Source organism: Euprymna scolopes, chromosome 38 (assembly GCF_053919585.1).
Source record: "Euprymna scolopes isolate OS-2025 chromosome 38, ASM5391958v1, whole genome shotgun sequence".
Taxonomy (NCBI): Eukaryota; Metazoa; Mollusca; class Cephalopoda; order Sepiida; family Sepiolidae; genus Euprymna; species Euprymna scolopes.
Window position 1 is genome coordinate 9272907 of NC_136519.1, and position 26803 is coordinate 9299709.

Consider the following 26803-nt stretch of genomic DNA (forward strand, 5'->3'; position numbering starts at 1 on the left):
CTGTATCTCTACAAAGTCACCATGCATGGAGTATTTTTGCTACATCTGGGCTGGGACATCTACTCCTAGTTCATCACTCTTAAACAGTGTTCAAAAAGTTTCCAATCTTACAGGTCTACACTATCAGCCAAGCTCCAACCTCTGTCCCATCACGGCAATGTTGCATCCCTGTACTTGTTTTGCACATGCTTTAATGGAATGTTCTCCAACGAACTTGTAACACTGGTGAGCCCATGATGTAAATACCTTTGAGTAATCTGACAAGCAGCAAAATCCCACCCCTTCACTGTAGAGGTCTCCGGATGCCAGAAAACCTACTTCTAATAGTTTCTTCCCTCAAACTGCTAGAATTTGGAATTCTCTCCCCATTTCTTGTTTCCTTGACTGTACCAAGATGCAGAAGTTTAAATGTAATGTGAACAAACATCTTGCTGCTAAACTCCCTACTTAGAATGGCTCTGTAGGTATGATCCCTAATTCACAGTAATGCCCTACGTCTCAGTGACAGTGTGTTTTGGGTTTGATATGAGTAAATATATTTCTGAATTTTGGAGATGAGGACTAATCGTCCACAAGGACCTGTGGCATAGTGGATAAAGTTCTTGGTAAAATTCAGTTGTAATGTTACACTCTTCTGGAGGTTGAAGTTTCAATCCTCAGTGAGAGCGACACTCAAAAATACAATTACGAATTACTTAGGACTTCTACCCACTCATGGCTGACAGAATGAGAACATGCTACCCCCATGGATTAAATAAAGCTTTGAAATCGTTTGAAATTCCATGCAGATTCCCAGCTTCAACAGAAAGATTCCCAACTTTGGCAGGATATACCTTAAAAAGGTCAAAACGTTGTGAAAATAACACTGAAGAATAAGAACAGTAATCGGAAGAATTCAAATAATGAGTATTTGCGAGTAATTTTTAAGAAAATGCAACTTTTATTTGGTAACGTCAACTGCTGCTAACTACTGGAGTTCATAAGACGTGATGTGGTTCAATTTTGTTTTCTGTCAAGGCAAGAAAAGGTATTTTGGGTAGCACCTCCCCTGTTATTCCAACAGTACTCCATCTTAGAATGTATCTGACTCTATGGAATTGTTTTTTATTTACTATTAGCGAGGGGGAAGCGGCGCCCGGTTTTGCCCGGTCGTAAAATACGCTTAAATATGATATTTTAATTTGTCCAGATTTTGTATATATTATTATAGAGTCGTGATTTCAAAAGTAAAAAAAAAAAAAAAAGTATTTGGGTGGCATCAGCTGGAATTGAAACCGAAAGCAAAACTGTAGCATTCAAAGCTGGTGACGTTACCACTGTACCAACGTGGCCCGCATATGAACTGATTAAAAATAAATGTATTAAAAATTAATGTACAAAATGATTTTTTAATTTTGACCCATTTTTGACCCCTTAAAAACTATTTTATCCGGCTAAAGACCTACAAAAAAAAAAAAAAAAACAGCCAATAAAAAATCCAATCATTTGAGGCCCCTAGTGCCACTCTGTGATTTTTAGTTTCGGAAGAGATAGAGTTTGGAAATATGGAGACAGACAGACAGACATAGAGAGTTTTATAAATTAGATTAAGACTAACAGGGAGGAGTGAGGAGGGGGCGGCTTTGCCCGGGCGAAAAATATGTTTAAATATGATATTTTAATTTGTCCAGATTTCGTATATATTATTACAGTCATAATTTCAAAAGTAAAAACAAAAGTATTTGAGTGCCATCAGTTAGAATTAAAACTGAAACTGTAGCATCTAAAGGTGGTGACGTTACCACCATATCAACATGACGCACATATGGACAGAATAAAAATTAAAAATTAAAAAATAAACTAAGATGAATATATAAGGATTTTTTCAATTTTGACCCATTTTTAACTCCATAAAAACTATTTTATCCATTTTTAACTCCATAAAACTATTTTATCCATTTTTAACTCCATAAAACTATTTTTTCCATTTTTAACTCCATAAAACTATTTTTTCCATTTTTAACTCCATAAAACTATTTTTTCCATTTTTAACTCCATAAAAACTATTTTATCCATTTTTAACTCCATAAAAACTATTTTATCCATTTTTAACTCCATAAAACTATTTTTTCCATTTTTAACTCCATAAAAACTATTTTATCCATTTTTAACTCCATAAAAACTATTTTATCCATTTTTAACTCCATAAAAACTATTTTATCAATTTTTAACTCCATAAAACTATTTTTTCCATTTTTAACTCCATAAAAACTATTTTTTCCATTTTTAACTCCATAAAAACTATTTTATCCATTTTTAACTCCATAAAAACTATTTTATCCAGCTAAAGACTCATAAAAGAACGGTCCGTAAAAAATCCAATCACTTGAGGCCCCTTGCGCTGCTCTACGACTTTTAGTTTTGGATGTGATAGAATTTGAAAATATGGAGACAGACAGACAGATAGACAGACATATAGCCTTTTATATATTAGATTTATTAAAGTTTAAAAAAAAAAATCTATTTTAGGAATATTCTGTATTGGATACGTTTTGTTTTTATGATGTTTAATTTTAGTCTGACAGGCCCGCAGCAAACGTCGGAGGAACTTTTCTTGAAGAAAACCAAACTATCACATGTTTTCATTTAGATTATTCAATAATAATGATCACGATTTGCTTAGTGATTGCGTTTTCTTGAGGTGTGTCTTTAGTACGAACAATGTTATTACAAATTTAAACGTGACTTTATAGAGGAGCGTTTTTGGTTTTACTTTGTTTTAATAAAATAAAATACGCATCAAGTGCACTTGAAACCAAATCACAACGTAATATTAGGAAAATAAACAAATATTTTACTTGTTTGAAATTTATCACAAATATATTTCAGAGGTATACTCCATCTTCAGTATGTTGTTTTGTTTCTTTTTTTCCCCTTTTCTTCTTCCTTGCCATGTTGTAAATTTGGAGAAAGAAGTCTGTTTGTATAGAGCCGCATGTTGTATCTGTCGGTTGTATTTTGAAATGTTTGAACTGTGCGTAGGTCACGTGAGAATAACATCAAGAATGAGATTAAACTTTCACTCTTGACATATTAACGTATTTAACATTAATTAGGGTGGAACGATAAAGTTGTCGCCCTAAAGAAAAAAATCACTACAGCTTTATTTTAAAACTTTTACTGAAAAAATCAATTCAAGTAACTGGATCATGTAGTAGAGCTGACATCTAATTAATGTAGCCGCCTTCAGCCTCAATCACTGCCTCGATACAGGCCTGCAACTGGAAGCTTACCTTTTCTACAAGCCCTGGCGGCAGCTTGGTGAATACTGGCGGATGGCAGCAATCAGGCTGGCTTTGGTGTTGTGGGAGGTCATGTTGGTGATGTTCGTATGACCGAATGAAGTAGTCCAGCCGGTTCAGGTCGGGGGAAAAGGGAAGGCAGTAAGAGAAGTGTACAAAGTTGTAGCACTCCTTGTGAAGCCATCCTGGGTCTCTTTGGACTTGTATGCTGGTACCGAGTCCTGCTGCCACACCCAGGGTTTGCCAGCAGCCACCTGATTTCACTAGGGGATCATCACACTCTTCAGCACATCCAGGTACACTTTGGTGTTGACTTTACAGCCGAATTCGAAGATGTGAGGTGGCATGATGTGGCCCTCACTTGAAACCACACCAAAGACCATAACCGTGGCCGGAAACTTTGTTTTCATCACCCTGTGGTCACATCCCTGTTATTCGTGGCAATCCAGCGATGCATTTTGAGGGTGTTGGCAGTGGTCCTGTTGTCATGTTGGATCAGTAGAGAGCATGAATTGGACAGTGGCGCATCTCCGATCTTGCTCGTTATATAACTGTGCTGCATGCCCAGGTAACACTAATTCACCTTGCTTACAGGCTAAGAGCTGGGTGGAGTGTTTGACATGAGGTTTAAGGAATTTGTTTTTTTTCTCCGAAGTCTGGAATATGCCTTTATTGCCGATATGGTGGACAGAAAAGAGAAATAAAGTTGACATGGCGACGAGAGGTCTGCTCTATCATCTAGGAATATATTGCCATTGGGCCACCTGTTATAGTTAAGTGTCAGACCACCAAGTAATTGATGAGAACGAATCTGAGAGATGGGAGGGTATGGCTGATAGCCAGTTTCTTTGGACGGATGAATAAATTATTGACTTAAACATATATTTGGCTGGAAAGGAGAGAAAATGAGAGAGAAAAAAAGGGAAAAGAGAATTGAAGAAGGATATGGTTAAGATAGAGAAGGAAAAGGAGACTGAGAGGAAAACAGAATGATCTCAAGAGATGGGTGATTGGAATTAGCGTTTAATAAAAACCATTGTGTTCTGAGAAATAGGAGATTTTGCTGACTGGCATCGAGGAGTGTACATCGGTTTGGGCTCCTGCCCGGGGGACAGATGCTGAAACCCCCATAAGAGCTAAGTTAAAAGGCTCTTGTTCTTAGCTGGGAAATTGTTTAAACGAACCTAAGTTGTAACAACCTGTATCACGAAACTGTTGAGAACCCAAAGAATTTAACTTGTACAAAGTTTACCGTGAAGATCTTTTAAACAATTATTTTTGTTCATAAGAAATGATTTCAGAGTTATTTCTGAATTGTTGACTTGGAACACGGTTTATTACAGCACCGATGCCACAACCAGCCTGGACTGCACTGAAAGAGCAGCATAAAGCCATTCACCAGAGCATCTACGAAGGATGAACTCAACCGCGGCATCTGACAATGAACGGCCAGCTGAAGATAAGTAAAATGATTATTATATTGTCCAATTTCTACTGTACACTCTTTAACCCTTATCCTTGAGTGGCCTCTTGGCCTTGATAATGTGTTGATACCTATGAAAAAAAAAAAAAAAGAAAAAGAAAAAGTCCAATGTGAACAAGTTCTAATTGAATCGTCTCCCTAAGTAATCCAAGTTACAAAATTCCCACTGTTTACTATGCTAAAATCACAATGACTAATGTATACCTATTAACCCTTATCCTTGAGTGGCCTCTGGGCCTTGATAAGTGGTGACATCCATGTAAAAAAAAAAAAAAAAAAAAAATGTTCACATAGACTAAGGGTCGTGCACGTTTTGTATGCCCAGAGTATCAGAGTGGTAGATTGCAATAACTAGTAAGCGTCTGGCAACATTTTGAGGGGACCACCACTAGAAAGTTAAGAATGTAGCCTTGCTAGGTTGCATCTATGGTCCTGTGAGCTGGAATCGATGAACATGCCTAGAGGATATATATCACAGTTGAACATTTTTTTTTTTTTTTTTTTTACATGGAAGTCACCACTTATCAAGGCCAGGAAGCCACTCGGGGATAAGGGTTATTGCGTGTACAGTAATCAATGGGATAGTATCGTAGTAATCGTTAGTATTGGAGATTTGATAAAGTGTCTTACTTAAGAGGGCGGTTCATCAGGAATTTGTTTATGTTGGACTTGAAGATATCCAAGTTGTAGTCAGGTGGGAAATAGGCAAACGGAAGAGAGTTCCACAGGCGTGCAGTTCTAAGAAAGAAGCTTTGTTCATGGAATCTACATTTTGATTTAGGCAAAGTTAAAGAGTGGGGAAAATTACTGACAATGGTTTCAGCTAGACGGGTGTTTATCGTGAAAGATTGGCGAGGGGGGACCAGGGATTGGAGATCAGACGAGCACTTGCTATGGAAGTAACGATAAAACAAAGACAGGCTTGCAACGTCTCTTCTGTGGGAGAGAGGTTGCAGGGAAGAGAAAAGAGCATCCTCCACTAAGCCACGAAGTCTATTTTGTACTCTGTCAAGGCAGGATAGGCTGTTTTTAGCAGCTCCTGCCCAGATATGGCAGCAGTATTCCATCCTTGGACGTACTTGGCTTTTATATAGATAGAGAATTGCATCAGCAGTGAAATATCTTCTGGAGCGGTAGAAGGATCCCACCATTTTTCCGGCGACCTTGGCAACAGACTTGATGTACGTGTTCCATTTCAGATCAGGAGTAAAGGTCAATCCCAAAAGCTTGTCAAAACATGGCGCCTCCCCAAGACGAGAGCCATCCATTTCAATTGATGCTAGATGGGGTTCAGAGCGTTGATGATGTAAAGATAGGAGCTTGGTTTTAGATGCATTAAAAGTAACCAGTCACCTCTTCCCCCACTGTACCATGTGCTCAGATCAAAGGAGAGAGAGAGAGGACAGACATGATAGAAAACTGCTATTGCTTTTGGGATTTGTACACAAATGGTCTGCAACAAATAAAGAAAATCGGTTTTTATTGAACGGAAATGGAATCATGTCTTTTCTAGGGCGACGATTTTATCGTTCCATGCAAAGAAAAGTTAAACAATTCTGTATTTAAGTCAAAGTTGAAAAAAAAAGGAGGTTATACAAGTTAACTAGAGACGCGATTGACGAGTTATTGAAAAACAAATTCTCGCAGCTAAATTACCAATTCTCTGATAAATGAAAAAGTTAATTTCAGTAAGGAAAAGAAAGGAAAAAGGAAGAGAGAGACAGAGAGAGAGAGTGAGAGGGAGGAGGAGGAGGAGGAGGAGGAGGAGGGTGAGAAACAATGTAGGAAAGTGAGGGGAGACCAACACTTCCTGAAGAAGAGGAAAGAGGAAATAGAAATAAGGAAAGACTTAGAAAAATCAATTCAATAGAGAGAATTAGGAATTTAGGAAAACTCATACCCGGAAAACTCGACCCCAGAAAACTCGTCCCCTTTTGCTAGGTAGGAAAACTGGTCCCTTATTGAATAAATATCGATTGAAAACACATTTTATGACCGTTCTTGAAGAAGATATTGTCTTTAAAAGAGAATACACATCCCATAATATTTGTAAAAAATATTTTTACTTGTTTACTGTTGTTTTAAAAAAATTGAATTAATTTTTTTAAGTTTTAGTTTTCTACCTAGCTTTGAAAGTTTTGTGTCTTTCAACTTATTTTAAAGAGTTTAGTTAAAAAAAAAAGTAATGTCGAGTGTTACTTATGAACAAAAAATGTCCGACATAAGAGGACCACGTCACGTTTTAGGAGGATAATTGCTCAAAAATAGAAAATTAAAGAAAATATTAAGGTAGATATAGTTTTAAAACGAGCCCCCACCCCAAAGCAATAAATTTGTATATTTTTAGGTAATAATGCACATCCCATAATATTTAAAAAAAATATTTGTACATATTGTTTAAAAAAAATTGAATTGATTTTTCTAAGTTTTCGTTTTCTACCTAGCTTTGTAAGTTTTTGGTGTTTAAACTTATTTTAAAGAGTTTATTTAATTAAAAAGAAATAACAAGTAATGTCAAACTCGACATTACTTAGTAAATAATTTTGAACAAAAAATGTCCGAAAATTAAAGAAAATACTGAGGTAAATATAGTTTTAAAACGAGCCTCCCCACCTCCAAAAGAAAATAAATTTGTATATTTTTAAGTACTGCACAAGTGCCCCCGAAATGACTTTAAACGATACCCTCCCCTCCCAATGTTAAGAATGGCTTTCGAAATAACGTTATTATTTCAGCGCGGTACCAAAATTACATAAGACCGTGTTTTCTTTTTTGTTTTCTAATAACACAAGAATTATTTGTGGGAGATGTCCTTTTCTCTTCGCTGCAACCTCTATCTCACAGAAGAGATGTTGCGAGTTTGTCTCTGCTTTATCGTTATTTTCATGGAAAGTGTTCGACTGAGCTTCAATCTATAGTCCCCCCTCGCCAAACTTTCACAAGAAACACTAGACTAGCTGAAAACATTATCAATAATTTTCCACACTCTTTATCTGTGCCTAAACCTAAACATAGATTCCATAATCAAAGCTTCTTTCTGAGAACTGCACGCCTGTGGAATTGTCTTCCGTTTTCCTGCTTTCCAGCTGTCTATATTATGGTTGTCTTCAAGTCCAACGTGAACACGTTTCTGATGAGCCGTTCCACTTAAGTTAACAAATTTACCGAACTTCCATTACTATTGATTACTATATTGTCCTTTTGACTACTCTACACTCTTTAACCCTTATCCTTGAGTGGCCTATCGACCTTGATAAGTGGTGACGCCTATGTAAAAAAAAAACAAACAAAAAAACCTGAAATAATTCTTCTAAATAAAATAATTGCTTTCTTTGATAATACGTGTTTTGTTTCTTTATTTTTGTTTCGTAATGACACAAAAAGTGTTAAAACTAGAGTATTTTTTTAATAAATATTTGGTTTCGTTTTTCGTATCTTGACTCCGTGATCAAGTTTATATTTTTAAGCAAGAGTTAAAAATAATTTTTAAAAATATTATGGGTGTGTGTGCATACTGCATAGTCTCTTTTAAAAACAATATCTCCTTTAAGAACGGTGATAAAATGTGTTTTCAATCGATATTTATTCAATAAGGGACCAGTTTTCCTACCTAATAAAAAAGGGGGGGGGGAGTTTTTTGGGTACTAGTTTTCCGGGTACGAGTTTTCCGGTACGGGTTTTCCGGAGACGAGTTTTCCCGAGACGAGTTTTCCGGACACCGAGAATTAGATGTAAAAGTCTAAGGAGCAAATAACGTGTCAATAAAATCACGTTTTTTAAACGTCCTTTTGGCATTTCCTGATGAATCTACGATGGTGTTTGTCGAAAATTACCCGGATTTGGGATCAATGCCGTTAATCTAAACTTCTCCCAGAAATCTTAGAAGATACATTGTTGAAAACTAAGCCAATCCAGAAACGTGTTTATAAAATAAGAAAAATATTATTATCTATTTTCTTTGTATATGGACAATGTATATTTCAAAATTTAGTGTGACAGACCAACGAAAATGCTATTTCAAGATAAAGTGCGACAGACCAACAAAAATGCTATTTAAAAATAAAGCACGACAAACCAACGAAAATGCTATTTCAAAATAAAGTACGACAGACCAACGAAAATGCTATTTCAAAATAAAGTGTGACAGACTAATAAAAACTCTATTTCAAGATAAAGTGTGACAGACCAACAAACATGTAATTTCAAATTTAAATGTGACAGACCAACGAAAATGCTATTTCAAAATAAAGTGTGACAGAACAACAAACGTATAATTTGAAACTGAAATGTGACAGACTAATGAAAATGCTATTTCAAATTGAAATGTGATAGACCAACACATATGCTATTTCAAAATAAAGTGTGACAGACCAACGAAACTGCAAGTTAAAAATAAAGTGCGACAGATCAACAAAAATGCTATTTCAAAATAAAGTGTGACAGATCAACGAAAATGCTATTTCAAAATAAAATGTGACAGACCAACAAAAATGCTATTTCAAAATAAAGTATGACAGGCCGACGAAAATGCTATTTCAAAATAATGTGTGACAGACTGACAGACCAACGAAAATGCTATTTCAAAATAAAGTGCGACAAACAGACAACGCTTCTCACAATACGGAACCATTCAAGAAATTATCACACACACAAAAAGTTGTTTGAAATATAAATCCATTTCGCTCATTTAGTTTCCTCCTTCGCCGCAAACAAGTCGCGCGCACCTTCAATTTTCTCTGTTTTTTGCGGGTGTGCGCGCGCTCACGCGTGTGTGTGCTTTTTTTTCTTTAAAAAAGAAAAAAACTTCTGCTACAAACATAAGCTGGATAATAATAACAACGTGTATTGATTTTAGAAAGATAAGCCCGTCACTTGCAAGTTCATTTTTTTTTTTTGTTTTAAAGAGCCGTGACCAAATGGTTTTGTTTATTAAGTTAGATTTTTGACAACTGCGAATTTACATTTTTACTTTATTTTATTTTATTTTTTGACAACTATTTGAAGTTTATTTGAACTTAGGACACTGTATTTTACCGGACGGGACAAGTAAGTGGTGAGTATTTAGTTATTTATTTTTTCTATCGAGTTTTTTTTTCTTTCAGTGTATTGTTATTTTGATAATGAACAAAATGGATTTTTTTTAAAAATTTAAACATGGAAATTTCATGGACCCTAATAAGTACATTGCATTGAACGCGTGTGTGCTTTAAACATTTTACTTTGCGACAATATTCCCCCCCCCCATATATTTTTTTTTTTCAAAAGAAAATGCAGCTTATATCGTTTACTTTAATCATATCTTCATTTACTACAGCTATATTGAATCGGTTAGCTTCCAAAAAATGTCTGTCAAACAAACGTTTCCTTTATTACTAATCAGTTTTTTTATACCTACTTTTAGACCCAGGATAAGTTTAAAACTCTGGGACACCTCAGAGTGGAGTATAGTTTTATTTGGTTCATCCTCCCAAGCATTATCTCTAACATTTGGGAGAGCGTATTGTTTTATTGTCCGTTTGGGGTTTGTTTTACTGTACACATAGATTCGAAAAAAGTTGTCAAAACACAAATATATAACAAATAAATGTTATCAAAGGCAAGATAAGTTACTTTTCTACCTAACTGGATATGTTTTCAGTGTTTTTATTTAATGTAACATGTTTATTCAGCTCGAAAAACATACTGTGTTTACCGATGTATTGGTAAATTCAAAATGGCGCCGGACTCTCTCTTTAACACGGTAAGTTCGGGAAAAGGTGTTATAAATAATAAACTAAACAAAATACTATTAAAAAAACACCGAATATATGTCAACCTATGTCACGGTAATATATATTGAGCGAGTTTCTAACAGTATTTTGTCTAGTTTTATATTTATAGCACCGTTTCCAAACTTACCGTGTTAAAGAGCGAGTCGGGCGCCATTTTGAATTTTCCAATACATCGGAAAACGATGTATGTTTTTCGAGCTGAATAAACATGTTACATTGAATAAAAACACGAAAAACATATCCAGTTTGGTAGAAAAGTAACTTATCTTGCCTTTGATGACATTTATTTGTTATATATTTGTTTTTTGACAACTTTTTCGACACTACAGTAATACAAACCCAAAACAACTTTTAAACTTTTAGTATTATTGAAGATTAACACTGTGAGCCCCCCCCCCATCGATTTTACTTTTTTTAGACTATTAGATGTAAAACACTCTGAAACTATCCGGCGGAAAAAAAAAAAAAAAAAAAAAAAAAAACGGCGGACCTGAGACGAGCACCCTCCCTTATACATTAGTGTCCAATCAATAATAATCCATTAAAAAAAAACAAAAACAAACAAACCCAAAGCCGTTCTTAACATGAGAAAGCTGGGTATTTATTCCGAAAGCCGTTCTTAACATGGGGAGGGTCGGGGTCTAATTTCGAAAGGAGTTCTTCGAGAGCGGGGGGGGGGGGAGGTGATTCTCGTTCAGGTCCACCCCCTAAAAATGTAAACAATTAATTGGCTCTTATTTAGAATTCAACCTAATTGTTAATATATAAAATCTTTATGTACGTAATCGTCACGGAACATTCCCAAAATTAGGTAAATTGATCAAATATGTTTATTTTTTTATAAAGAAAATCGGTTTTAAACAATTTAAGCCGATTAACGTGAACTCGTTAGCATTACAAGACTTATTTCGTAAGTTTGAATTATTGTAAACTTATCTGCTCCCCTTTTTTCAAGATAGCGACATGAGATAAATCCCCCATTTTTTTTTGTTTACTCATAATTTTTTTTTCTTTTTTTTTTTTTTTTTTTTTTTTTTTTTTTTTTAGTTTAAAAATAAAACTACTAAATAAGAACTCAATTATTTCAGAATTTGAAAGAGTTTCACGGAAATCATCTATTTCCGGTCCAACAGTTAAATATTTTTTTTTGTATTTCTACAGAAATTGAACCGAATTGTATGTGTATGTTGAAGGTAGTTAAGCTAACCTTAACTTAAGTTTTAGGTTCGGTTCGGTTCGGTTCAAATTATGTAGAAACTTTTTTCTTTGGGTAGCTCGGGAGGATAACTTATTTTTATTTTTTTAGCAATGTTATTTTACGGGTGACTTTTTTTTTTTTTTTTTAATATCCGCCACTAATCACAATCAAGGATTTGTCTCACGTGACTTAATTTAAAATGATTGCGATCCCTTAAATGCGTCTGCTTTGAATATTTAAAAAATAAATAAAAGAATAAAATAAACGTCGGTGCTTTTTTTTTTTTTTTTTTACGTCTACGCTAATTAATTCGTTCCTTCGGACCAAGATCAAAGTGTAATATCTGTTCTTCAGATGCTGCAGTGCTGCTGCTGCAGTTGCTGCACTCTGCAGTGCAGGTGCACGTCAATTTCTTGTTCTGTCAGTGGATGAGAAATCCTTCATGACTGAGACAATTTTTATTTTTGTTCCTTTTCTCCACCTTAAAAAACGACCCTGGTGTCTAACTCTGTCCTGTGGGAAGGCATTGTAAATAGGTGCTCTAATTAATTCGCCATGAATTCCCAATATTTTACATTTATTTCGTATTTATTTATTTTTATTTTTTAGTCCTGTTTCCGGTTCGGTGTTTTCGCTTCTTAAATTAACTTTGAGACGAATTTTTATTTATTTTTTATTTTTTTTAAATTCTGTTAGAGTAATCTATTCGTTAACCTTACCGGATTAATTACCGACTTTACAATATTTTCTTTTCGGTTCATGCATTTTCATTTTTTTAAAAACTTTTCAAAATAGAATTGTTAGTGATTTGATACTACGTAATGTTTTTTTTTTTTTTTTTTTTTTTTTTTTTTTTTTTTTTATCCTCGATCAGTGAAGGAGAAATCCTTCTAGACTGCGACAAAAAAAACATTAAAGAGGAAAATAAGTAAAAAAAAAAAAGTTAAATTATGCAAGAAAAAAACATGAAAAATAATTTAAACAACTTTTAAACAATTTTTATTTTAAATTAATTTTTTTTTTTAAATGGAAGCATGTTTCTTGCATTTATTCTGCATAAATAAAAATAAAAGTTGTTTAAATTACCTTTTTAATTTATTTTTTACGGTAAAGGTGCAGTATCTTTCCCCCCTCCAAAAATCCTATAAAATTACCACTAGAATAGGGTTTCGAGAGTGCTGAAAACGAAAATAACGTTTAAAATTCCAGGAAACTAGAAGTTTCCAAGATATGAAGAAATTCTAGTTTGAAAAAGTTGGGGATCACTTTTCTATTTTAATTTAACGTAAAATAACACTCCCTTTTGGAAGGGGGAGGCGTTTGTTATTTTATTTATTTATTTATTTTTTTTTTTATAGAGGTAGTGTTCATTTGGTAGTTGTGGCCTGGTAGATCAACATAAAACCTACCTGAAAAAAAAAAATTGTTTTCTCTAGGTTTTCGGGTGTGCTGAAAACAAATATCGCATTTAAATTTTCCGAAAATAAGTATTTTTCCGGATATTAAGCAATGTAATTTTTTGTTATAAGTGGTGACCATTATTGTACGCGCAAGCGTGCATATTTTTTGCCTCGTCATCACAGGTTGAAAATTGAGGCTGAATGAGATTTAAACGTCTGATAACCGTGTGAACGTTGTTCAAACGCATGTGTCAAACAATAATAGGAAATCCATTGCTTAAAAAGCACTCGATATTAAGAATTTAAGATTTAACGGTTGAAAAGACCAGACAAGTGCAAAATTGATTTTAATAAACATTTCAACGTTTCTACACTATTGGGGCGAAATTTCGTAATACTGAATTTCTCATTAAAACAATGGTATCTACGTATTCCTCGTATTTTTAAGATGATTATATCCCAAAATTACGAAAATCGATAAGGTAGAAAATTATTAAAGAACATAAAAATAGAATTTGATGAAAACGATTGTACCTATTTACTATGCCTCCCCACGGGACAGAGTTAGACACCAGGGTCGTTTTTTAACGTGGAGAAAAGGTACAAAAATAAAAATTGTCTCAGTCGTGAAGGATTTCTCCTCCACCGAAAGAGAACAAGAAATAGAAGTGCACGGGCAGCATCTGAAGAACAGATACTACACTTTGATCTTGTCCCGAAGGCCAATATTGTGATGAAAACGATTGTAAGACACAGGAAAGTTTAAAAGGGAGGTAATTTTCCGTTTTAAATTAAACAAGATGGCGAAAATTTTTCTCATGCTAACACGATTAAAGATGTTTCGTTTAATAAATCAGCAATATTCAGGTAATTTCGCCTGCATAATTTGGAAGCTACTATTGTAATTTATTAGAATTAACAAAAAAATCAGTTAAAACCAATGTTTTTTTTTATCTGAAAACTCCATTTATCGACTACAAAATATCGTCCCAATAATGTAGAAGTACCCGCGTTTTTTAAAATTTTATTTATTTACTAAAGATGCTTAGGCTTTGCGCAGGACTTTGCTGTATGCTCCGTTTATGAAGAGCCACACCAAATATGATCTTAATCTTTGGCCTAGGTGGGGGGACTAGGTGTGTCAGAATTTTTTGGGAATTTTTGACACCCTTCTTCACACAAAACTGCGAATAAAATATACAAAACTCGTAATTTCTCTTTTTAAAGTGGTTTGTTTAATTTCTTTATGGAATATACTTCCAAAATAAACTATTGAAGTTTTTGAAAAATAATAGAAATATTATTTTTATTTAAAAAAAAAACAACAGTGTTTACAAAGTCCCTGCGCGCGTTCATGCAGCCTTTTATTTTATTATTTTTTTTTTACGTAATAAAATTAATTGAATTTTACGTGTGAAATTTTTTTCAATTTTTTTCAATTTAAAAATCTATCAAAATTTTTCTATTAGTTCAATTTTTACAATATTTGCAGGTTCAATGTGAAATTTTATGCTCTTTCCAATAAACCGAATATAATATTCTAGACATACGTTTTTTTTTTTAAATTCACCCACCCCCATTTTGAAATGTCTATTAAAATGAAAATAATTAATTTTCTCACCTCAGATTTATATATCACAAAGTGAAGATCTTCCTGATCTACATCAATGATCTCCCTAAACACATACTTAAATCATTCGTTGACATCTATGCTGATGACACGACCATCTACAGCAACACATCAAAGGCTGTAAATGACAAAGCTCTCTCTGATTCTCTCTCCTCTGATCTCGAGCGAGTGGTTCAGTGAGGGAAGATGTGGCTGGTTACCTTTAATGCATCTAAAACCAAGCTTCTATCTTTACATCATCAACATTCTGATCCCCATCTGGTATCAATTGAAATGGATGGCTCTCATCTAGGAGAAGCCCCGTGTTTTGACAAGCTTCTGGGATTGACCTTTACTCCTGATCTGAAATGGAACAGGTACATCAAGTTTGTTGCCAAGGTCGCTGGAAAGATGGTGGGATCCTTCTACCGCTTCAGAAGATATCTCACTACTGATGCAATTCTCTATCTATATAAAAGCCAAGTACGTCCAAGGATGGAATACTGTTGCCATATCTGGGCAGGAGCTGCTAAAAACAGCCTATCCTGCCTTGACAGAGTACAAAATAGACTTTGTGGCTTAGTGGAGGATGCCCTTTTCTCTTCCCTGCAACCTCTCTCCCACAGAAGAGACGTTGCGAGCCTATCCTTGTTTTATCGTTATTTCCATGGCAGGTGCTCATCTGAACTCCAATCTCTGGTCCCCCCTCGCCCATCTTTTACGAAAAACACCCGTCTAGCTGAATCCACGTTCAAAAATTTCCCCCACTCTATATCTGTGCCTAAATCAAAACGCGGATTCCATGAACAAAGCTTCTTTCTTAGAACTGCACGCCTGTGGAACTCTGTGCCGTCTGCCTGCTTCCCACCTGACTACAACCTGGATATCTTCAAGTTCAACGTAAACAAATTCCTGATGAGTACTGTACTTGCAATAACCCTTATCCCTGAGTGGCTTCCGGGCCTTGATAAGTGACCACCGTGAAAAAAAAAAAATCAATAAATAATTTAATTTAAAACAAACAAACAAAAAAGAATAGTTTTGTGCAAATTTACCTGTAAAGTCAAGTTTAAAACTTTTTTTTTTTTTTTTTTTTTTTTTAGTGAAACCTGACATTTTTAAAATTTTGACCTGAAAAGATTGAACACCTGCAACAATTTTTCTGCTTCATTCAATGTATATATTTTTTTCTTTTTTTTTTTTTTTTTTTTTTTTTTTTTTTGATTTAAAAAAAATCACTCCATAAAGAAGAAATAAAATATATTAAATCAAAAACTCATGTATTTCTTTAAGAGAATAAAAAAAAAAAAAAAAATAGAAAAAAAAGAAACTGCTAGTGGGGGACTATCATCATGCCATGTTTAGTCATGATTGGTCCAGTAGTGTGGACTGTAAGAGTATATATACACAGTATATGATCTGGACCATAACCTTAAAAAATGGTGTGCACCATCTCCAAGTGGGAGACCATCATCATGGCAGGTTTGGTCATGATCAGTCCAGTAGTGTGGGCTGTAGGAGTTATGTGTGTGCACACACACACACACACACACACACACACACACACACACACACACACACACAGAGCTACCACTTATATATATAGATTTTTATGAAAATTGGGTACATTTTTACTTACTTTCCACCTTAACAATCACCTTTAAAATTACGACTTGCATAGACTTTCGAGTATGCTGAAAACGAATATCGCATTTACAAATATCCGCAAACAAATAATTTTTCGGATATCAATGTAATTCCTTATGTTATAAGTGGTGACCACTGTTGTACACGCAAGCACGCACCCCCAAAAATATTTGCGGTAAATTTAAATGCGATATTCGTTTTCAGCATACTCGAAAACCAGTAAAAGTCGTCATTTTAAAGGTGATTATTCAAGGTGGAAAAGTAAGTAAAAATTTTTTTATCCAATATGCATCTGATTATCCTAATTGCCATTTGATTTCCTACGTGTTCATACATGTTTAACATTTAAAAATAGGTACTTATGCAGAATACGGACCATGCTGAAATGGTGTTATTAAACCTATTCTTAACATCGCATTAAAAAAAAAAAAAAACTATTCTGTACTTTCACCTAACAATGTATGTAACAAACAAGATACCGTAACAATTGAATTGAACTTGAAGATCCTATCTAAAAAAAAAAAAAAAAAAAAAAAAAAATTGAAAAGTTAAATTTGTGAATTAACACCCTAAATCCCCTCCTCCCAAATGATTTTGTGCATGAAAACTTGATGGAAAGGAGAAGAAAAAAAAACAAAACAAAAAAAAAAAAAACGATTATTTTAGAATTTACACTGAGGGATCAGTTCCGTATAAAATTTTATGGTACATTTTGATATCACCCGGTTTGTTTTCATTTTATGATAGTCCCACCTGTGGCATCGAAAGAGTTAACAAATCACCTCCCCCGTCACTCCCTTTGTTAAAAATGGCTTTCTAAATTTGCCAGTTAAAATGCACAAATGCTGATTTAACATAAAATGAACATCATTCCCGGGTCATTGTAACTTTTTAGGGTTGTTAATTATTTATTTTTTTTACAATTAATCTGAAGTCCGACTGGCAAGGTCGTAAAAACACACGTAATCGCTTACAAAACAAAAGTAAAAGAAAAAGCACAGAAATTATACCTCCTCTCAAATTAGTTAACTGCCCTAAAACGCTAGAATATACTGAAATTGGGAGAGGGGGTATTTTACTTTAATATTACGCACGAAACTGATCCTCACACTAAATTCTGAAATAATTACATTTTTTTTATTTTTTCAGGGCGTTCAAACGTAATCACCTAAAAGAGTGACTATTTCCGGTTTTGAAATCGGAAATTAACAACCAGTGGCACTCCCTCATAATTTTCGATTTTGGTGCAATTTTAATTTCATTAGTTTGTACAAATTTCGTTAACAAATTTTGGTAAATGTTACTTTTAACTGTAACCCAACGCTGACTATCCTAGTTTGTGATTTTAGGGGTTTTCGAAACCGTTGAAAACGAATCTGTCATTTAAACCCGTCACAAAATTAACATTCTGTTTTGAAGACCTGTTTCTAGGGAATATTTTCTTGCGAATAACTCATTTTGTAGCTGTTGGAAACCTCAACAGGAAAAGGTGGGTGGGGGTATTTTGCTGCGTGTTGCCTTAGTCGGGAGTATGTACGTCGAGGAGACACAAGTGCTTTGAGTTCATCAGAGCACATTTCATTAAAATACTTGTAAAACAGGCGCGGGGATGCAACAATGCAACATTGCGGCGATAGGACAGAGGTTGGAGCTTGGTTGACAGTGCGAGATCTATTAGATTTGAGGTTCTTTTTTAGGGTACCCTGTCTAATAGCGAGAGACTAGAAGTAAATGCACCAGCCAAATGTGACAACAATACTCCATGCATGAGTGAATTGTGGCTTTATAAATATACGGTTATACTCTCAGGTGTGAGTAATTTTCTAGTATGGTAGAGGGAATCCACCTTCTTTATAGCTGCTCTGACAATGTCCTCAATGTATCTATTCCCATTCATTTGGATGTGAAGCCGAAGAATTTGGACGATGATGAGCTATCAGAATTTTGGGGGGAATTTTTGACACCCCGAACACGAAGCTGTGAATAAAATATAAAAAAAAATACTCGTAATTTCTCTTTTAAAAGTGGGTTGTTTATTTTCTTAATGGAATATATGTAACGAACCAGGGTATAATACCCTAGCTCGCCACAAGAAAATAATGAAACGAATGGAATTGAAGGAAACAAAGACTCAATTGATGGATAAGATAAACGTCGTTTATTTACTGTTGAAAGAATGTTTTAGATATAACATGTGTTCATGTCCACGAGTGTAACCAATGTTCGTTGCGGGACTGGTATTGTAGAAGGAATAGGAAATATGTGTTCATCTCAAGGTCGGGGCACTATCGTTTGTTCGCGCGTGGGAATTGAAGTGAGTGTTGTAGTGGAAATTGAGAATGATAGTCCAGTGTGTAGACAAAGAAGAGGATATGAGAGTTGACATCAGTTAGTAGTCAGCTACGCGAAGGTGTTCTCGGGGACCAGTAGTAGATAGAGAAAGAGTGGGAATGTGTACATACAGTCTGTTAGCTAGTGCTCCATACATAGTAGTAAGTGGGCATGGCGCGCGCGAGCGTGCGCCTCCCTAAAGGGAGGCGGCTGGTTAGTCCAACCTCTCTGGTCGAGAGCTGGTGTTAAAAGGGTTAGAAACAGCTTGTCTCTTTGTTTTATACTCGTTTCCGGTGATCATTTGCGCATGTGTATAATTCCTTAGAAAGCGGAAGTGATGTCGCCCATGTGTGCGTTCGTGTGCGCGTACATGTGTGCGTTAGCGTGTGTGTCTATACACGTGAATGTGAGTGTATGTACGCGAACGTGAATATGTGTACATGTGTGATGTGGGCGCGTATGTTTGTGTGCGCGTATGTATATGACATAGCTTGAAATGTGAATGTGTGTTTTTGTGTGAGACTTGAAAAAGGCTCGTACATATACTTCCAAAATAAACTAATAAAGTTGTTTGAAAAATAATAGAAATATTATTTTTTTATTTAAAAAAAAAAAAAAAGTGTTTACAAAGTGCCGGCGCGCCTTCATGCAGACATTTTTTTTTTTATGTAATGAAATCAATTTAATTTTACGAGTTAATTTTTTTTCAATTTTTAAACTTTAAAAATCTATCAATTTTTCTATTAGTTAAATTTTTACGATATTTTCAGGGTCAATGTGAAATTTTATGCTCTTTCCAATAAACCGAATATAATATTTTAGACAAACGTTTTTTTTTTTTTTTTTTTTTTTTTTAAATTCACTCCCCTCCCCCATTTTGAAATGTCTATTAAAATTTTAATAATTAATTTACTCACCAAAATTTTATATATCACAAATTGAAGATAAAAGATCAATAAATAATATATTGTAAATCAAAACAAACAAAAAAAAGATGTGTTTTTTGGAAATTTACCTGTAAAATCCAAAGTGTAAAACCTTTTTTTTTTTTTTTTAATTGGAAGCCTGTGTTTTGCTGATATTGTCCAGCAAGTAATGGATGCTGACAAAAATTTTTTTCTATTTCATTCAATGTTTCATTTTTTTTTTTTATTTTATTTTTTATTTTTTTTAAGGCAAAAACTTATAAGTAAAATTTGACTATTTTTAAACTATGGGAACACATATTTCTTCAGACATAAGGCTAGACGGCTAAAGCGAACGTGTGGTTTTTACTGCCTTTTGTCCATCCGTAGTTCTAAACAAGGACAAACCGCTACTTCTGGTTTTTCGATAAAGACATAGAAATGCTTGCGTAATCGTGCTTTTTTCAAATAGTCGTTTAAAAAATTCTTTTATTTAAAAAATAAATGGAATTTAAAATATAAATATGGATAAATTCTGAACAATGAAGAATGGAACTAAACATTCAATAGTATTTTTTATAGGTAAGTGATTTTTGGGAATTTATATCGATTTTTTAAAAAAATTTTTTTTTTATAACCGAAGTAAGTAAAATTTCGTTGATTTTCTTCAAATCTTTTTTAAAGAAAACCGATTTAAAAAAACAAATATTACATAATTTGCTATTAAACGAACAGGTTTAATAGCAAATTATGCAATATTTGTTTTTTTTTTTTTTTTTAATTTAAAAAAATTTGGTCTTTGTTCCTTTAATTGAAAAAAAAAATTAGGGTTTGAATTACATTTTTCAAGTAGTTATAAGCTTGTAAAGATAGAAGGTCGAATTATTCATTTTTTTCACGCATTCATAACATCGGTTTCTGACGCTGCTAATGATGAGCTCTCGGGCAAAGTTTTATATTTATGGCAATCAGTGGTAAAAAAAAAAAGGTAAATTTTTAGATTAGGTCTACCTCCACAATATTCTTTAAAATTACGACTTTTAAAGGTTTTCGACTATGCTGAATACAAAAATTGCATTGAAATTTTGCAGAAATAAGTAGTTATCGAGATATAAAAAGTTGTATTATGCATTGTATTCTTTGGCGACCATCTTTTTTACAAAAACAAAAATAATCATACTAGACCTCTAGGGTAGCTAACAAAAAAAATGCTTACTAAATAAATACTGTGCCTTTTTTTTTTTTTTTTTTTTTTAAGGATGTGTAGTGGGCTTAATAATAAAGGTCTGAAGAACAATCCCCCCCACTTAAAAATAAACCTTTATCCCTAACATTAATCTTGCCTGAAATTAGCCTTCAGGCCAAGATCAGTGTAGTAGCAGATCTGATGCTGCACTTTGTCTTTTCTGTCCTCGGTCGGTAGAGGAGAAATCCTTCATGATTGAGACAATTTTAATTTTTGTTTCTATCCAAAGTGCTCCTTTTGGACAGCTGGGTTTTCCCCACATTAAAAACTGACCTTGTGACTAACTCTGTCCTCGTGGAGAGGAAAATAAATAGCGACATAAATTTTGTGACCCTCCTAAAAAAAAAACAAAAAAACTGTGACCCTACCACTAACCTTAAGTCAGAGAGGCAAGGCCCCCAAGCAAAACCTCTTCTAAACTACATGTAATCGTTTAAAAAGTAAAACCCTTCTACCTCTACCACACGCACTGCTTAAAAAAAGAATAACTGTCCTAAAATTTAAAATTATTCTGAAATTGGAGATTTTTTTGCGTTCAATTTATATACGAAAATGGTATCCCATTCTAAAATACTTTGCACAAAGCTTTTCAGCTTTTTAAAATTTATTTTTTACATTTTTATCTAAAAAAACAATGCACAGTGCCGCTTTGGTGTAAGGAACATAATTTGCAGAGATACTATGTAGGGAGTTGAGCAGCAAGATGTCTGTTTACATTACACTTGAACTTCTGCATGTCAGTACAGTCATGGAAGCAGGAACCCGGGAGGGAATTCCAAAGTCTAGCACTCAGAGGGAAGGAATTATTTAAGTAGAAGGCTTCCTGGCATCTATGGATCTGTACTGTGTAGGGGTGGGATTTTGCTGCTTGTCAGGTTTGTGAAGGGTATGTACTTTGGGAGGGTACAAAGGCTTATAGTTCGTCGGAGCACTTACCATCAAAATACTTGTAAACCATGTAACATTTCGTCGATGGGACACATGTTGAAACCTAACTGACAGTGCGGGACAGGTTGGCGACTCTTTTAAACCCTGTCTAAGAATGACAGACTAGTAGAAGCTCAAATGTGACAGCAATCCTCCATAGATGGGCGAATGATGGCCCTGTAGAGGTGCAGTGGCTGCAGTGCACAGTGCACTGCACTAGGATACTCTCGGGCTTAAATAACTTTCTAGCACAGTAGAGATTGAGAAAGACCATTTTTTTTTCTTTTTCTTTTTTTTTTTTCTTACACATAATCGCTTAATAAAAGTAGAATCTCACTTTCTTCTGTGTGTGAGAGTGAGAGATATTTAGTATGCCAAAAGTTCAATTATAAAATAAGTAAAAATTTACTTTGAAGAAATCAACGTTTTGTCTGGAAACCGACAAACGCAACAAACGTTGACCGATTTTTTTTTTTTTTTTTTTTTTCCTGTTCGCGACGTGTTGAGCAGGACATTATTAAAATGATTTATTATTATCCGGGCTTTCACTTCCATCTGACACCATTTTAATGCTGGGACGAAGAACAACTTTTATTGTTTTACGAAAACAGTTTTAACCGTAAGTTGTACTTCAATTTGGCAGGGAATACCGTAAACGGTTCTGGATCAGAATAGTGCATTTTGAACAAACGCATTTCAGGTAAAAATATTATTACGTACTTACGTGTTATGTCGAAATTAGTGTATATTCCAAAAATTACGAAAAATTATTACAAGTAAAAGTAAAATTTATGGAGTTTATAGCTTTTATAGTATGTTTTATAGTGGGGGAAAAAATCTCAAAATACAGGGAGCCAATCATTTTGACAATCCGCCATTTCAAAATACCGAACCGTTGTTGCGGATGATTTTTCGTAATTTTTGGAATTTAGACTAATTTTGAGATAACCCGCAAGTACATAATGCTTTTACCTGAAATGTGTTTGTTTCAAAATTCACTGTTCTGCACAAGCACGCCGTAAATCTTTACTAATGTCATTGGTTTTAGCAAAGACTTTTAATTTAAAGCCTTAATCCATCTGAACTTAGAATAAGAAAAGTAGCTGTCGGTCGTCTGGGAAGATCGATAATCGCCCACCAAAATCGAAAATTAAACAAAATACTGGTAGAAACCCACCCAATCATCATCAATCGTTCAAAAATGTAATGTTCTACCAGACAAATGGAATTACCTCTTACGATTAACTAGTCAGTGTCACCCAGGATACAGTGACATCTTTCAGTTTTTAAGTTTCCACAATTCCTAAACTTATGCAAAAAAAAAAAAAAAAGAAAGCAAATATTAGTCGTAAGGCTTTGACAGAGTTCAAAATAGACTTCGTAGCCTAGTGGGGGAATCCCTTTTCTCTTCCCTGCAACCTCTTTCTCACAGAAGAGACGTTGCGAGCCTGTCTCTGCTTTATCGTTATTTTCATGGTAAATGCTCGTCTGAGCTCCAATCTATGCCCCCCCCTCTCGCCAAACTTTCACAAGAACCACTCGTCGAGCTGAAACACTATCAATAATTTCCCCCACTCTTTATCTGTGACTAAACCTAATCTAAGATTCCATGAACAAAGTTTCTTTCTTAGAACTGCACACCTGTGAAACTCTCTTCCTTTTGCTTGCTTTTCAGCTGACTATAATATGGTCATCTTCAAGTCCAATGTAAACAAGTTCTTGAAGAGCCATTCCCCCCTTAAGTAATCCAATTTACCAAATTTCCACTACTAACAATTATGACTTTGTCCCATTGACCACTGTACGCTTATCAACCCTCATCCTCGAGTGGCCTTCGGGCCTTGATAAGTGGTGACTCCTTCGTAAAAAAAACAAAAGACAATTGTTTTTTGTTTTTTATATTCTGCATAAAAAGTATCTCTTTCTGAATTTGATTTTTTTTTTCTTTTCTTTTTTTTTCTTTTCTTTTTTTTTCTTTTCTTTTTTTTCTTTTCTTTTTTTCTTTTCTTTTTTTTCTTTTCTTTTTTCTTTTCTTTTCTTTCTTTTCTTTCTTTTCTTTTTCTTTTTTTTCTTTTTTTTCTTTTCTTTTTTCTTTTTTTTCTCTTTTTTTTTTCTTTTTTCTTTTCTTTTCTTTTTTCTTTTCTTTTTTCTTTTCTTTTTTTCTTTTCTTTTTTTCTTTTCTTTTTTCTTTTCTTTTTTTTCTTTTTTTCTTTTTTTCTTTTCTTTTTTCTTTTCTTTTTTCTTTTCTTTTCTTTTCTTTCTTTTTTTTCTTTTCTTTTCTTTCTTTTTTTTCTTTTTTTTCTTTTCTTTTTTCTTTTTTTTCTCTTTTCTTTTTTTTCTCTTTTCTTTTTTTTTTTTTCTTTTTCTTTTTTTTTCTTTTTCTTTTTTTTCTTTTTTTTTCTTTTTCTTTTTTTTTCTTTTTTTTTTCTTTTCTTTTTTTTCTTTTTTTTTCTTTTCTTTTTTTTTTCTTTTCTTTTTTCTTTTCTTTTTTTTTTTCTTTTTTCTTTTTCTTTTTTTTTCTTTTTTTTTCTTTTCTTTTTTTTTTCAGTAATTGGATGAAAATCTCTATAATATTTGATAGGTTGGACGAATTTATTTTTGTCTTTTTTAGATGACATCCATATAAAACAATTCTAACCCAGTTAAAGTTTTTCTTAAAAGGATTAGAAGGCAATAGATTTTGTTTTTTAACATGTTGCAACAAGTCACCAAAAGAATTGATGTACCAGAATCGAACATCGATTGTCAGGATGTCAAAGCTATCGATGACAAAGATCCAGAAATTGACCGACTTTACTTTCTTTTTTTTTTTTTTTTTTTTTTTTTAATGGAAATTGCTTGAGACAAAGTATGAAGCCACTTGATATAAGAAGCTAACAAGAATGAAAGCTGATTATCACAAAGACAAGAGATGCCTATTGATTTTAGTTTTGAAAAGATCAAGGCTGTAGGTAGATGAAAAACAGTGAGCAGGAAGAGAATTCCACAATCTTGCAATCCTTGGAAAGCAGCTACTGGAATAGGAAGCTGTATTATATGAGGTATTCAATCATGAATGCTCTTGTTGCTTTTGGAAATGGCCACCTCTCAGATTAAGCTTGACCTTGTATCACATCTGGCCATCATGGCGAAATAGGTAAATAACAACCATCTCAAATAAAACTTTACACCAAACATAAGATAACCAGTTGAATTGTTGATTTATTGCAAAATGCGAAAGTATTCCTGAGAATTTATATTCTTTGTATTCTTCGAATCACCATTCTCATCTTAACATTTTGGTTGATTTAACCTCCAACCTTCTTCAGGTGTATCTTGTTGAACTCTGGAATCTTTCTGTCAAACTCTGAAATCCGTAGAGAATTTTGAACGGAAATCTTTACTTAATGCATGCGGGTAACATACTCTCGTTCCGTCAGCCTAATTCACAATTGTATTTTGAGTGTCACCCACACAGAAGATTGAACCTTCAACCTTCAGAAGAGTAACTTTACAACTGAATTTTACCAAGTATTTTCATCCCTATGCCACGGATCCTTGCAAACAATTCTAGCATGGATTTTTAAAAGCCTTAAACCAATCTTTTTTTTTTTTGTTGTTTCTAGATGAACGAGAGCATGTTAACTCCATGGATTAAATAAAGGGTTCAATTCAAAATTCCGTGCAGATTCCCAAGTTCAACAGAAAGATTCCAGAGTCCAACAAGATATACCTGAAGAAGGTCGGAGGTTACAAAACGTTATGAAAATAACACTCAAAATGAAAACGGTAATCCGGAGAATCCAAATAATCCGAATAATCAATCTTCATCTAGAAAATTCAAACGCAAGATTCTTGAGTTACTGAAGTTATATGAAAACTAACAGTCCCGACCTGGCACTGCCAAGGAATATTTTAATATTTGTTTTGGTGCACAGCGAAAATGAGTAACAGGAAAATATTATTAATCTACTAGCAGTGCTAACTGGTGTTGCCCGAAGACTATAAAAAGATAGGTTCTGGTGCATATTGTGAACCAGATGTATCTCAACGTTCGTTCGGCTTTAGCCGGAACATGATATCAACAGCCGAATTATGCTAAATGTCACCGATAAAATGACAACGCTACGTAAAAGAAAATAGCAAAATGAATAAATGTAAAATGTAGAAACCAAAAACAAAAAACTGACCTATTGTAATTTGGTATTTTATTATCCATTTTTTTTTTTTTTTTTTTTTTTTTTTTTTTTTTTAAATAACTGTCAAGAAAAGGTTAATCAACCATTACACCCAGTGGTGTGTTGGGCAGCAACAAATCCCTCCACCTCTGCCTACCCTGAACCAGCCTAGCCAGTGAACCCCAAGAATACTGCATAGCTTTCCTCTCCCTTTCTACCGTTCTTCAAGTTGCTCTCCTCTCTTCCTTTTACCATCTGGGGCCCAGTGCAATGCTGTTCTTGTGATTTATTGTAGGTCTTTCCGGAGAACATGGCCATGCATCGCTGTTTTCTGATTAGGCCCATATCTTCTTGATGGCATTTTCTTAGTAGGTCTTCATTGGAGATCTTCTCAGGCCAGAATATCGTTTTGGGGGTCAAATAAATTTAAGGAAATGTTTAAAAAAAAAAAAAAAACGTTCAAAGAAAATTTTTTTTATTTTTCATTTATTTTTTGACATCTTTTAAAAGTTTTTCCAAGTATTTTTTATTGTATTTTTTGGAAAAAAGATTTTTTGTTTGGTTTTGTTTTAAATTGGAAAAGAAGGTATTAAAGATTCATTATGTTGGTACTGTCCATGATTTGCATGTAACAACTGGTGTTTCTCCCCTCCTCTTCTTATATTTATCCAAAAGTCATCAGCTAGGCACATGCGCCACTGCTTCGTTGTAATTCAGTGCGCTGAGTTGTGATTGGCTGACCAGCATGTTACGTCAAACAGCAGCTAAACCCGAGCTCTTGATCGGCATAATCCGGTTGTTGACGTCATGTTTCGGCCAAAGCCAAGCGAATGCTGAGATATGTGTTC

The 26803-nt window shown here is 34.0% G+C and overlaps 1 protein-coding gene across 6 annotated transcripts in view; it reads left to right on the forward strand.

Moving 5' to 3' along the window:
- Positions 1 to 9453: 9453 nt before the first annotated feature.
- LOC145263069 (uncharacterized) overlaps positions 9454 to 26803 on the forward strand; it is a 531947-nt gene continuing 514597 nt past the window's right edge. For 5 of the 6 annotated variants that reach the window (XM_080119927.1, XM_080119930.1, XM_080119929.1 and 2 more), the window contains exon 1: positions 9454 to 9817. The gene's annotated coding sequence lies outside the window, so the exon portion shown is untranslated. Of the gene's footprint in view, positions 9818 to 22327; positions 22418 to 26803 lie in introns of those variants that run through there. The other variant, XM_080119928.1, reaches the window with a different exon arrangement.